General features: G+C 34.3%; 1 long non-coding RNA gene across 5 annotated transcripts; it reads right to left on the bottom strand.

Moving 5' to 3' along the window:
* Positions 1 to 703: 703 nt before the first annotated feature.
* Positions 704 to 4,708, bottom strand: LOC147556438 (uncharacterized). 5 transcript variants are annotated; one of them, XR_015235366.1, is made up of 5 exons: positions 4,454 to 4,708; positions 4,299 to 4,334; positions 1,423 to 3,403; positions 1,171 to 1,333; positions 704 to 1,055 (listed from the first exon to the last, which is right to left on the bottom strand). It is a non-coding gene; the product is annotated as an uncharacterized LOC147556438 (long non-coding RNA). The 5 variants fall into 5 exon arrangements; XR_015235367.1 differs by having other exon boundaries at positions 822 to 1,055; positions 1,423 to 1,489; positions 4,454 to 4,664; XR_015235368.1 differs by having other exon boundaries at positions 822 to 1,055; positions 1,171 to 1,317; positions 1,423 to 1,489; positions 4,454 to 4,575.
* Positions 4,709 to 11,532: the final 6,824 nt, after the last annotated feature.

Below are 11,532 nucleotides of genomic sequence, written 5' to 3' on the forward strand. Positions count from 1 at the left end.
TGAAACTTGTTCAACACTTGTTCAAGTAGTTTATGACACCCGAATAATTGGGGGTATTTATAGTCAAATTTGTGTAAAGCAAATTCAAGCGGATGGATTGAAGAATCACATACTCATCATCCTGAGAAACCCCACTTGGCAATATATATGTGATAACCCCCATCACTCAAACAAGACATGCTAAACCACAATACCCACGTAACGTTACCAGGGACAGGGACAACATAATGACTACCAACCACATCAGAACAAATTAGAAATGACAAATTAGATTTCAAATATAGATTATATAATATCATAGATATTCGAAACCTAAAGCAAAGCATACACCGGCCAAAGGACTAAAATCTCTATTTCTTGACATTAGCACTTCAAGCTACATTTGAAAAGGTTTTTACAATTTTTTCTCTTTAAGCTGAATCTACGACCGTCTTTAAGAAATTTGAATTCGACCACAATTTTTTAGTAAATTTTCAAGTTAAAATCATAATTGTATCTTTCTTTTTGGTATTGTATTAAAACAATTTTTCAAAAACAAAATACTAAAACAGAATGAACCTAATTATTGATTTTGTTAAAAAAGATTTCATTTTTATTTTGTTTGTAAATCACTTGTTGGCTTTGAACATATTTTCTTTTCTTTTTACCTAAGTTGCTTTTTAGGGTCTAATTAGTTGTTACTACTAAAAACGTTAAATCACAATTGCAATTAAATATCATGTAACCTTCAATATAAATGTCTACTAAAAGAAATGTAGTTCATTATATAGTTGCAGTACAATAATTCCTATGTGTATATCAAATTTCTTATAGAACAGTAATTGGTAAGGTATATCTAAAATTAATTTCTCAAATAGAATCCGCTGAAATATACATCTTATTGCTTTAAACTATGCTATGTGTAACATGAAATTATCTTTGAAAGGCATATATTGTAATACCTCTATCCTACCTGAAACAAAAAAACCCAATAACTTGACTGAGCGTAATCGTAACAACAACACGATCTTGCAGTCTTCAAAGAGTTGCAGCACCTAGAGCCTCCAAGTCGCTACCTGATCGTATTGAAAAATGACAGAGAGATAAAATGAAATAAGATAACGTACTAATTGCAAAGATAAATTTGTAATGTTTCAGAGGGATGTATCAATACAATTACGTCTTACTTACCAAAAATTTATCTTCTTGCGGTCCAGTACAATATTACCATATTAGCAACATTGGTTGCTGCTGCAAGACTTAGTCAAACGTTGCCCGTCATATTGTCCACTACTCGAGTAAGCATTACAGGCTCTCCAACCATGTTGCACTTGTAAACTATTGCAACCTTATACTGTTAACCCATCAGTCATGCAACTGAAAAATTGATTAACGAATCTTATCATATGATTAATGTCCTAATCATCGAATCAAGTAACAAACCTTCTGTGGTGGAAAATTTATGTCAAGATCCCCATGAGGTAGGATGAAGACACCTCCTTGTAGGATCCTGATAAAAATTAGCTAACCCTTCAATGAAGTTCCAGAGGAAAAAATGTCTACAATCAACATTTAGAGAAAAATATTGCTCTTGCAACTGAACTATAGCTAAGATTCTAGGAAAAAACAATTTTGTTTTGGCTTTCAAGAGGAATTAGTTGTACATCCAATTGAAAGTTAATTAAAAGTGAGTTTCATTAGAATTGAAGCATAATAAAGAATAGGGTGAGTAAAGTATTGAAGTTCTGTCATATTTGCTTCATTTGGAGATTGCAATGCCATATTAGAAAGAATTTAAATTTGGGCATAAGAAAACATATAGGCATGTGACACGGAAACCTGCAGCCTTAGTAAAAGAAGCACACTATTAGCAACCACCCTAATCCTGATAATTTGTGTACGATAAACCTTGTGCTTGATGGCAGCAGTAGTTTTCTACACAACAGAAGTCTTGAAGTGCCTACGGACCACAATGTCATGATTTGAACGGTCTCAATCCGAAAAAATGTCAAATTTCAATTTTGACATCAAAAAATATTTAATCAACTCAAAATTATGGTTTTGCTCAATGATGTCTCTCTAGCTAAATTCATGTTCTCTCGAAACAATTACTTGGTTAAAAAATTGTCATAAAATCATAACGAAGGTCGAAAAAGCAACTCTAGTCTCCTAGAAATGACGTAAATCAAACCACTAATATGCTCGCATATTATTTAGAAAAAGTATGTGGAGTACTATAAGAACAACGCTAAGAAAAGAACGCATAAAGGAGATAAGCAAAACAGACATGATATTCACCATATGAACTCAACTTAATAGTTAAATATTACAATATCAATTCTTAAATTTGAGACAGACATTTCATCAAACACTTATCAGCATATGCACTCTACATCGAGCAAGAACACAAAAATCAACCAAACCTCTAACTGGGTATTTGTTTCTTTTCTATTCCGTGGATTTTGAAACTAATTAAATGCTCATTAAGGATCTAACCGAATATATTGAACTTCAACTGGGTGAAACGATGAACTAATCCAGCAGAAACTCCTATTAATGATAAACGATGAATTTTCCAGCATGGGTAATCAACCAAATAAAACCAAATAGAAAATACAGATCCTTCGGTGAATGAAAGGAAATTGAGAAGAACAAAATACTAACCTTTCCGGCATGCCCTGAAATCTTGAACAAATAAAGAAAAAGGTTTCTTAACCTTTTTAGAAGTCATCGTATTATAAAGGGAACTGAGACCGCAGGTCGAATTTACCCTTCCCGAGTAGAAAATAGAGCTTCTCGGAAAAATGTTCTTAGGTAGCACAATACTGACAAAATATTAACCTAGGGGGAAAATTAACCGAGAACAAATTGGACAAACATTACTGAATTCAGACACCCAATTTATAGTTCATATTACGGTGGAAACAAAGGCGTGCCCTACTATGCATATTCCTTTTTTCTGTTGTATATGAGAATACTCTAAGAAGTAAATGCAAAACGTAACCGTACCATCCTATAAACCATCTTATAAACTCGTCTGATATATTCTAACTAACCAAGCACACAAAAACACCAAACACACTAAAATGACTTAGAACTGGATTGGCTCATTTGATATAGATGCTATGGAGTAGTACAGGACTTATTATCACATGAAACATACATAAAACTGAGTCGCCGTGCAATAGTGAATCTTGGTGCAATAGTGAATCTTGTTATAAAGGGACTGACTCCTACTTTCTAACTAACTAAGTAAACAAAGTCCACTCTTTTATAGTTAGAATTACCATAACTTCAATTTAGTCTGGTTTGTCAATAATCATATTCATCACATTTACTTACTATTGTATATACTCCATTCATGTTCCGTAATTGCATATAAACTCCCAAGCTGATCTTCGGGAAATTCATAAATGATCCAATACTGTCAAATGGGATAAATTCCGTACTATTATTATACGGGAAATTCATAAATGGTCCAATACTGTCAAATGGGATAAATTGCATACAAACTCTTAAGTTGATCTTCGGGAAATTCATAAATGGTCCACTACTATCAAATGGGATAAATTTCTTACTATTATTATACGAGAGAATATCGGTTGCAGTGTTGTAGGGGTCTGACTCATATTTAGAAGTATGATAATGTCATATACTCAGTATTGTATATTATCGGCTGCAGTGTTCATCATACTCTCATATTCAATTTCATAACAAATATATAATAGCATAAGGATAAAATGAAATTGGTCATATTTTAATAAATAAATAAGAAACTACCGTCATATGAAACAACACAATATTTCACATTCAATGGTAGAAGTTGTGCAGTACAATCCTAATGTTTTCTAGTAAAGCCATGGCTAACCAAGAGAAGACAACTTTAGGTATCCAACTACATTGAAAGTGACCTACAAGATGATGTGTAGAGAGAAGACAACTTTAGGTAGAAATTGTGCAGTACCTACATTTTAGGTACAATGTTTGCATTCACAACACTTCAATGGTTTCGCAAATGTAAAGCATATGTAAAAATTGTAAAAGAAAAGATCGCTGTGTAACCTGGAGTAAGTAATGTAAACATTCCAAACACTTCATTTCACATGTTATCAATGAGATATTTCATCAAACACCTCATCAGCACAACTCGTGTTTCACTAAAATGAATATAAATTCAATCGAAATTTATGTTGGTCAAGCTTTACTTGCCCTACTCAAACGAAAAGAAAAACATATTGGAAGTACCAAATTAAAAAAATCAGAGAACAATAACAAATTTGAAAGAAACAAAAAGAAAATTATAAGAACACAGTACTAACCTTGTCGACGCCGACCGAATTCGCAAACGAAGGAAGCTAAAAAAAATTCAGAACCAGATGGTTCATGGTTTTATGGAGGGCAATTAGAAAATTCAGAGAAGACAAACAAAATGCAAAGAAACACAAAACGATTTAGAATAAAATGAAACACTAACCTTCTGCCTGACTTCCCAAACGAAGAAATCCAAAAAAATTCTGGAGCAAAGAATCTTCGTTTTAATGGAGGGAAGTGTGAAGAGAGATGTCCGTGAGAAGAGAAGAGACGTGTCTGTCCGGTAGAAGAGATGTTGTTGTAGGCGCTGAGAAAGAGACGTTGGTAGAGGGGTCGGATGATCTGAGTGGTTTAATCCAATGGTTGAGAACTATGCTGATGTGGGATGGACGGCTGGATTTATCCAGAGGTTTGTCCCAGTCAGTACCCATCAACCTTTTTGTTATATAGATTCTTTTCTATTAAATATTCCGTTATTTTTATATACCCCAAGCCCACATGGCCCAAAATCCAACTCGAATCAGAGTGCTAGCTTGGCCCGTTAATTCTCGAAAAAACACACCAACAGCAGAACTACTATCGACCAACCAAAAGAGTCGAGCTGTTCCAGCTCGTTTATCTTACACGGAGGATGCTTTATGGACTATTACTCTACCAGAAGGTACACCTCTTTAATATATATATGTAAGAAAGTAAGAAACTAAATCAATTGCTAAACAGTTATGTTGACTCGTTTTGTTTCTGGTATCTCATAATTTATCTTATTCTCACCAAAGAAGCAGTTCCAAAAACCTTTAATCGTGTAAAAATTTGATAGAAAACTGGAAGTGTTTTGAACCGTTCATGTTACCGTTTATTGTTCAATGTATTTAAAAGTTAAATCGTGTTTAAGAATGATTTTAATAACTTCATAAGCATTCAGTATTTTTTGTGGGTGTGATCTACAATTGGTGAGAGCATTCGAAAGAAAAAAAAATGAAAAGCAGCTGTTTGGATTTGTAGTTGATGTTAATAACTTCATATGTATTAAGTATCTTTTGGACTTCACTACCGGGAACGTTAAGAGAAAAGTAGGGTCCAAGTTACATTCTGTCCCGTCTGTGTTAGAGACAAGGCCAGACACGGATGGTGTCATAATCATTGATGTTAACGGTCGCACGATAAACAGAAAAGTTATTCCCATTGCTCCTTTTCCACATTTTGATTTGTAGTTGTATGTCATTTTCGCCTTTGCCAGTGCCCTATTGGGGCATGTGAGAGCGATGTCATGAAGAATGTCAAGCCATCTTCAATGTCATATTTTATAGATTTTCACTTGCGACATCTAATAGTAGTTTAGTAATATAATTACAGGACGTATTTGTTATTTAGTTAGATTACTATGAGTATATACTTGTTAGAGTATACTAATGGTGTAAGTCAAGTGTGAGAAATATAAATAACTAAGGAAGAAGAAGGTGTTACAGAAGTGTAATAATATACATATGAGAGTCATTGGCCGAGGTGCCTATAGAATAAATAACAACCTAACTAACTCATAACTAACTTAGTAGTTAGGTTGTTACAAACAGATTCTCTCTCTCTCTCTAACTAAATGAGTGAAGAACTATATAAATCGATTAGCTTGTAATAATCAGATCAATCTAGTTTTCTAAAGAGATTAATAAAATTCATCTTCTCTGATTTCTATCATGGTATAAGAGCCTTGATTTTTTTTCGATCTTCTTCTTCATTCGATCCTCTTCTTCATCGATTGTTCTTAGAAATCACAGAAATTTTCATCTCTTTCTTCAATAATGGCATCACAATCATCTCATTCAGTCTCTTCTCCTAATTTTACCTCACCGAATACTTCAATCTCTAATCTAGCAAGTTTTGTCTCTGAAAAACTTGATGGAACAAATTTTCTCATCTGGAAAGATCAGTTTGAAGCTATTCTAATTAGCACTGATCTTTATGGATTTGTTGATGGTTCGATCGTGATTCCAGCCAAATCAATAGTTGAAAACAACATTGAAGTTCCAAATCCACTGTTTCTTCAATGGCGAAAAACCGATAACTTTGTCAAATCGTGCATGAAAGCCACTTTTACTCACTCGATCTCTTCTGATGTGTTAGGGCTTCAGACTTCGAGAGACATTTGGAGGTTTCTTGAGCAGAATTATGTTGAAGAATATGAGGCTAAAATTGCTTCTCTTCGTGAGTAAATTCAAAATATCAAGAGAGGTGATTCTTCTGCTACTGATTATCTAAGAAGGATTAAGGTACTTTCTGACTCTTTAATAGCTGTTAATGAAAGATTATCAGATAAGGAACTTAGTAGGATTGTTTTGAAAGGTCTTGGTAAAGAATATAGATCATTTGTAGTTGCTATTCATAATCGAGACACACCTATTTCATTTGGTGAATTGCGTACAAGAATTATTCACCATGAACAATGGATGAAATCACAAGTCCAAGAGGATGAAGCCACAGCTTATTTTGCTAAGAATCTTCCATCTAGAAATCCAAATTCTTATCATATTCCTAATCGGTCATCTTTTCCTTATCAGTCACAAAGAATTCCCTATTCTAATCATCAAGTTCGATCATTTAATCAATCAAATAGACCTAATCCTTCATCTTCTACTCAAAATTCAGATAATTCTGCTTCTGATTTTGATTTTAACTCTATTCCATGTGGTATATGTAAAAGATGGGGACATCTTGCCTCTAAGTGTCGTTATAGGTATGCACCTGATGATGCAGTTCGAAATCCAAATGCTAAAAATGAATATAATTCAAATGCTAAAAATGAATATAAGAAGTTCAATCAGCCAATTCGACCTCAAAAAGGGAATTTTGCTGGTATTCATCTCTTTGAAAGTACAGATGATATCAAAGATGATAAAGTGATAAACTGTACTCCTACTGATGAGGAGTTATATGAATCAAATTTTGATTATGGTTCAGAAGAATTTGCTTGTGAAGAAGCAAATATGGTGGTTATAATACCATCACAGGAGAAGTCTTCTAATGAAGTAAATCATGCTATAACTGAGAAGGTGTGGCTAGCAGACACAGGAGCAACTTCTCACATGACAAATGATTCTTCTACAATTCTAAATGCACAAAAGTATGAAGGATCAGACTCTGTTATGGTTGGTAATGGTCTCTCAATTCCAATCAATGCCACTGGTAATGCTCAACTTATAACTTCATCTCATACATTTGATCTTTTTAATGTCCTTTATGTTCCTAAACTAAAGTGGAATTTATTATCCATTTCAAAGTTCACACATGATAATCAGTGCTCAATGAGATTTACTCCATGGGGCTATCAAATTCGAGACCTTTGGTCTGATGAGGTTCTAAATGAAGGCACAATGACCAATCACCTTTATCCTATTATATTTGATATAGAAGATACAGCTTCTAGTCACACTTATATGGTATCCTTAGCTGCACCATTCTCTATTTGGCACACAAGGTTGGGTCACACCTCAGACTCAATTGTTCATTTACTTTCAAGGAACAAGCTAATCCATGTTCAAGATAAACCTATTAAAACCCTTTGTCATTCTTGTTCATTAGCCAAAAGCAAGCTTCTTCCTTTCTCTCTCTCTGAAAGTTTTACTGAGTCTCCTTTGTACCTCATACATTGTGACATCTGGGGTCCCTCTCCTGAGCCAAGTCTCACAGGTGATAAGTACTTCATTCTATTTCTTGATGACTATAGTAGATTTCTATGGATTTATCCCTTAAAATACAAATCAGACAGCTTGAAGTATTTTAAACTCTTCAAGACTACACATGAGAATCTCTTGTCTACAAGTATCAAGTACTTTCAGAGTGATGGAGCTTTGGAGTTGTCTAAAGGTGATTTCAAACAATATCTTGATGAGTGTGGCATCCTATTTAGAAGTTCCTGCCCTTATACTCCTCAGCAAAATGGGAGAGCTGAAAGGAGAAATAGGCAAATCACTTAAATGGGTAATGCTTTGCAATTTCAATCTAATTCTCCCAAGTGCTATTGGTTTGAGGCTTTTTCAGCAGCTGTATTTACTATAAATAGGCTTCCAACTAAACTCCTTCTCAGCAAGTCACCATATGAGGTACTTTTCAATAAAACTCCTGATTACACTCTCTTGAAGACTTTTGGTTGTTTATGTTATCCTCACTTAGGAGCTATTAGACATGATAAACTAAGTCCTAAATCTTCTAAATGTGTCTTCATTGGGTATAGTACCTCTCACAAGGGTTACAAATGCTTGGACTTAGAATCTCAGAAGGTTTATATCTCTAGAAATGTAATCTTTGAAGAATTTACATTTCCCTTTGCTGAGTCAAATTCCACTTCATCAACTGATATCACTACTCCTGTTGTGCTTCAATTACCTCTCAATTCTGTAAATCCTATTAGTTCTGCTGAATCTTCACTACCTGACTTATCTCCACAACTTAGCACAACCTCAGCACCAACAGTTGCTGAACCATCTCATAGGATGACTACAAGATTAAGAAATGGAATTTCTAAACCAAAGTTTGTTCCTGATTATGTTTCTCATCTTTCTGTGAGACATCCTATCTCTCAGTCATATCTCACATTACTACTACATCATAAGGAACCTTCTACTTATAAGGAAGCTTCTCAAGACCCAAATTAGGTAAAAGCAATGGAAGAAGAATTCTCAGCTCTTAAGAAAAATAACACTTGGTCACTTGTACTTTTCAATCCTTCAATGAATCTTCTAGGATGTAAGTGGGTATTCAAAGTTAAGTATAACTCTAATGGGTCTGTAGAGAGGTTTAAAGCTCGTTTGGTTGCTAAGGGTTATCATCAGAAAGATGGGTTGGATTACTCAGAGACCTTTAGCCCAGTGGTAAAAGCAGCTACCATTAGAATAGTTCTCAGCTTAGCTGTCTCTAATGGGTGGTCTATTCAGCAATTAGATGTGTCTAATGCCTTTTTGCATGGACTACTTCAAGAGAATGTTTATATGACACAACCTCAGGGGTTTATTGATGCTTCTAATCCATCTTATGTTTGTCACTTACATAAAAGTCTCTATGGGCTGAAACAAGCTCCTAAAGCTTGGTTTCAGAGATTTGGCACTTTTCTCTTATCACTTGGTTTTGTCAAGAGTGCTCATGATCATTCAATGTTTATTCAACATTCAAAAGATGATATTTTGGTGTTATTATTGTATGTGGATGACATCATCTTGACAGGAAGTAGCTCTTCACTACTGAGAACACTAATTACTACTTTGAGCAAGGAGTTTGCCATGAAAGACTTGGGTTCTCTTCATTTTTTCTTAGGAATTGAGGTTACTAAAGATGAGTCCTGTGCACTGTTTCTCACTCAAAAGAAGTATGCTCTTGGTTTATTAGAGAAAGCTGATCTTCTGGACTCGAAACCTAGCTGCACTCCTGTTTCTATCAACAGACTATCTAAGAATGATGGTGATCTTATCTCTGACCCATCCTTTTATAGAAGCATCATAGGGGGTCTTCAATACTTAACTATGACAAGGCCTGATCTAGCATATGCTGTCAACTATGCAGCTCAATTTATGCAATCTCCAAGATCAACTCATCTTCAATTACTTAAGAAGATTCTAAGATATGTGAAAGGGGCAATCAACTGTGGTATCACCATTACACCAGGGGATATTTCTAAATTGAGAGGTTATTCTGACTCGGATTGGGCTGGATGCCCAGACTCCAGAAGGTCCACAAGTGGTGTCTGTGTTGTTCTTGGAAACTCCTTAGTGAATTGGAGCTCAAAGAAGCAACCTACTGTAGCCAAATCTTCTACAGAGGCTGAATATAAGGCCCTCTCTTCCACTGCTGCAGAATTGCTATGGGTGTCTTATTTGTTAACTGAACTTCATCATCCAATTACTTCTCCTATGATTTTATATTGTGATAATCTAGGAGCCAAGAATATTGCTGCTAATCCTATCTGTCACGCAAGGACAAAGCACATAGAAGTGGACTATCACTTTGTGAGGGATTTAGTAGCTTCTGGTTCTCTTCAAATTCAGCATATTCCTACTCAAGAACAACCTGCTGATTTACTTACAAAAGGTCTTCCTAAGGACTTGTTTCTTGCTCTAAGGGACAAGTTAATGGTTCTTCTCGACTCATCAACTTGAGGGGGGATGTTAGAGTATACTAATGGTGTAAGTCAAGTGTGAGAAATATAAATAACTAAGGAAGAAGAAGGTGTTACAGAAGTGTAATAATATACATATGAGAGTCATTGGCCGAGGTGCCTATAGAATAAATAACAACCTAACTAACTCATAACTAACTTAGTAGTTAGGTTGTTACAAACAGATTCTCTCTCTCTCTAACTAAATGAGTGAAGAACTATATAAATCGATTAGCTTGTAATAATCAGATCAATCTAGTTTTCTAAAGAGATTAATAAAATTCATCTTCTCTGATTTCTATCAATACTCGTGTGTGAACATGGAAAATATATGTTTTGAGAAGAATACTTCATAATAAATTGCAAGTATGTATTACGATCAGATGACCACTTAAGCATGGAGGTAAGATTAAAATTCATTACCTTTAGTACTACACAATTAAGACCGAATACTATTTATCAACATTTTAGAGAAACAAACATAAAAGAAAAGTTGAAGATAAGGGTTAGGTGTGGTATTGTAAAGAACTTGAATCAACCAAACGTTATTGTAAAGAAAATAGTGGTATGACGTGGGGAGGTACAAAAAGAGATCCATTATCTATTATTGGGGTCTCATATAATAAATAAATGGAGGAAATGGGATAAGGAAAAGCCTGAAGTTTTAAAAGAGTTATCTTTTTTTTTGTCTTTTTGATTCTTGCTTTGCTTTTTTCCTTTTTCATATTAGAGTTCAAAAGTTTGATTGTTAAATAACTTTCTAGAATATTACTTTGGGTTTGAAATTAGGATTGACTACTATTTACTATTATTGAGGCCAAAAAGAATAATTTTTTCTTGATCAGAATGTCAATTGCCTTGTTTCGACTTTCTTCTCACTATTATGCAGAATTAACCTATAATAGAATTTGCAGATATCAAAATAGGAAATGCTTAGTGTACAAAGAATCTTTGACACATAAAAAGTGAAAAAAATGTCTTCTTATGGTTCGTTTAAGTGGCCAGGGGATCATGTTATCACATTTGGTGATATGTCTCCATCAAGATTCTTTCATTCTTTAACAGATACCTCATAAAACAACACGTAAAACAACACATATCTT

Source organism: Eschscholzia californica, unplaced genomic scaffold, assembly GCF_041429995.1.
Source record: "Eschscholzia californica isolate CP2 unplaced genomic scaffold, dmEscCali1.0.p SCAF_2, whole genome shotgun sequence".
Classification (NCBI taxonomy): Eukaryota; Viridiplantae; Streptophyta; class Magnoliopsida; order Ranunculales; family Papaveraceae; genus Eschscholzia; species Eschscholzia californica.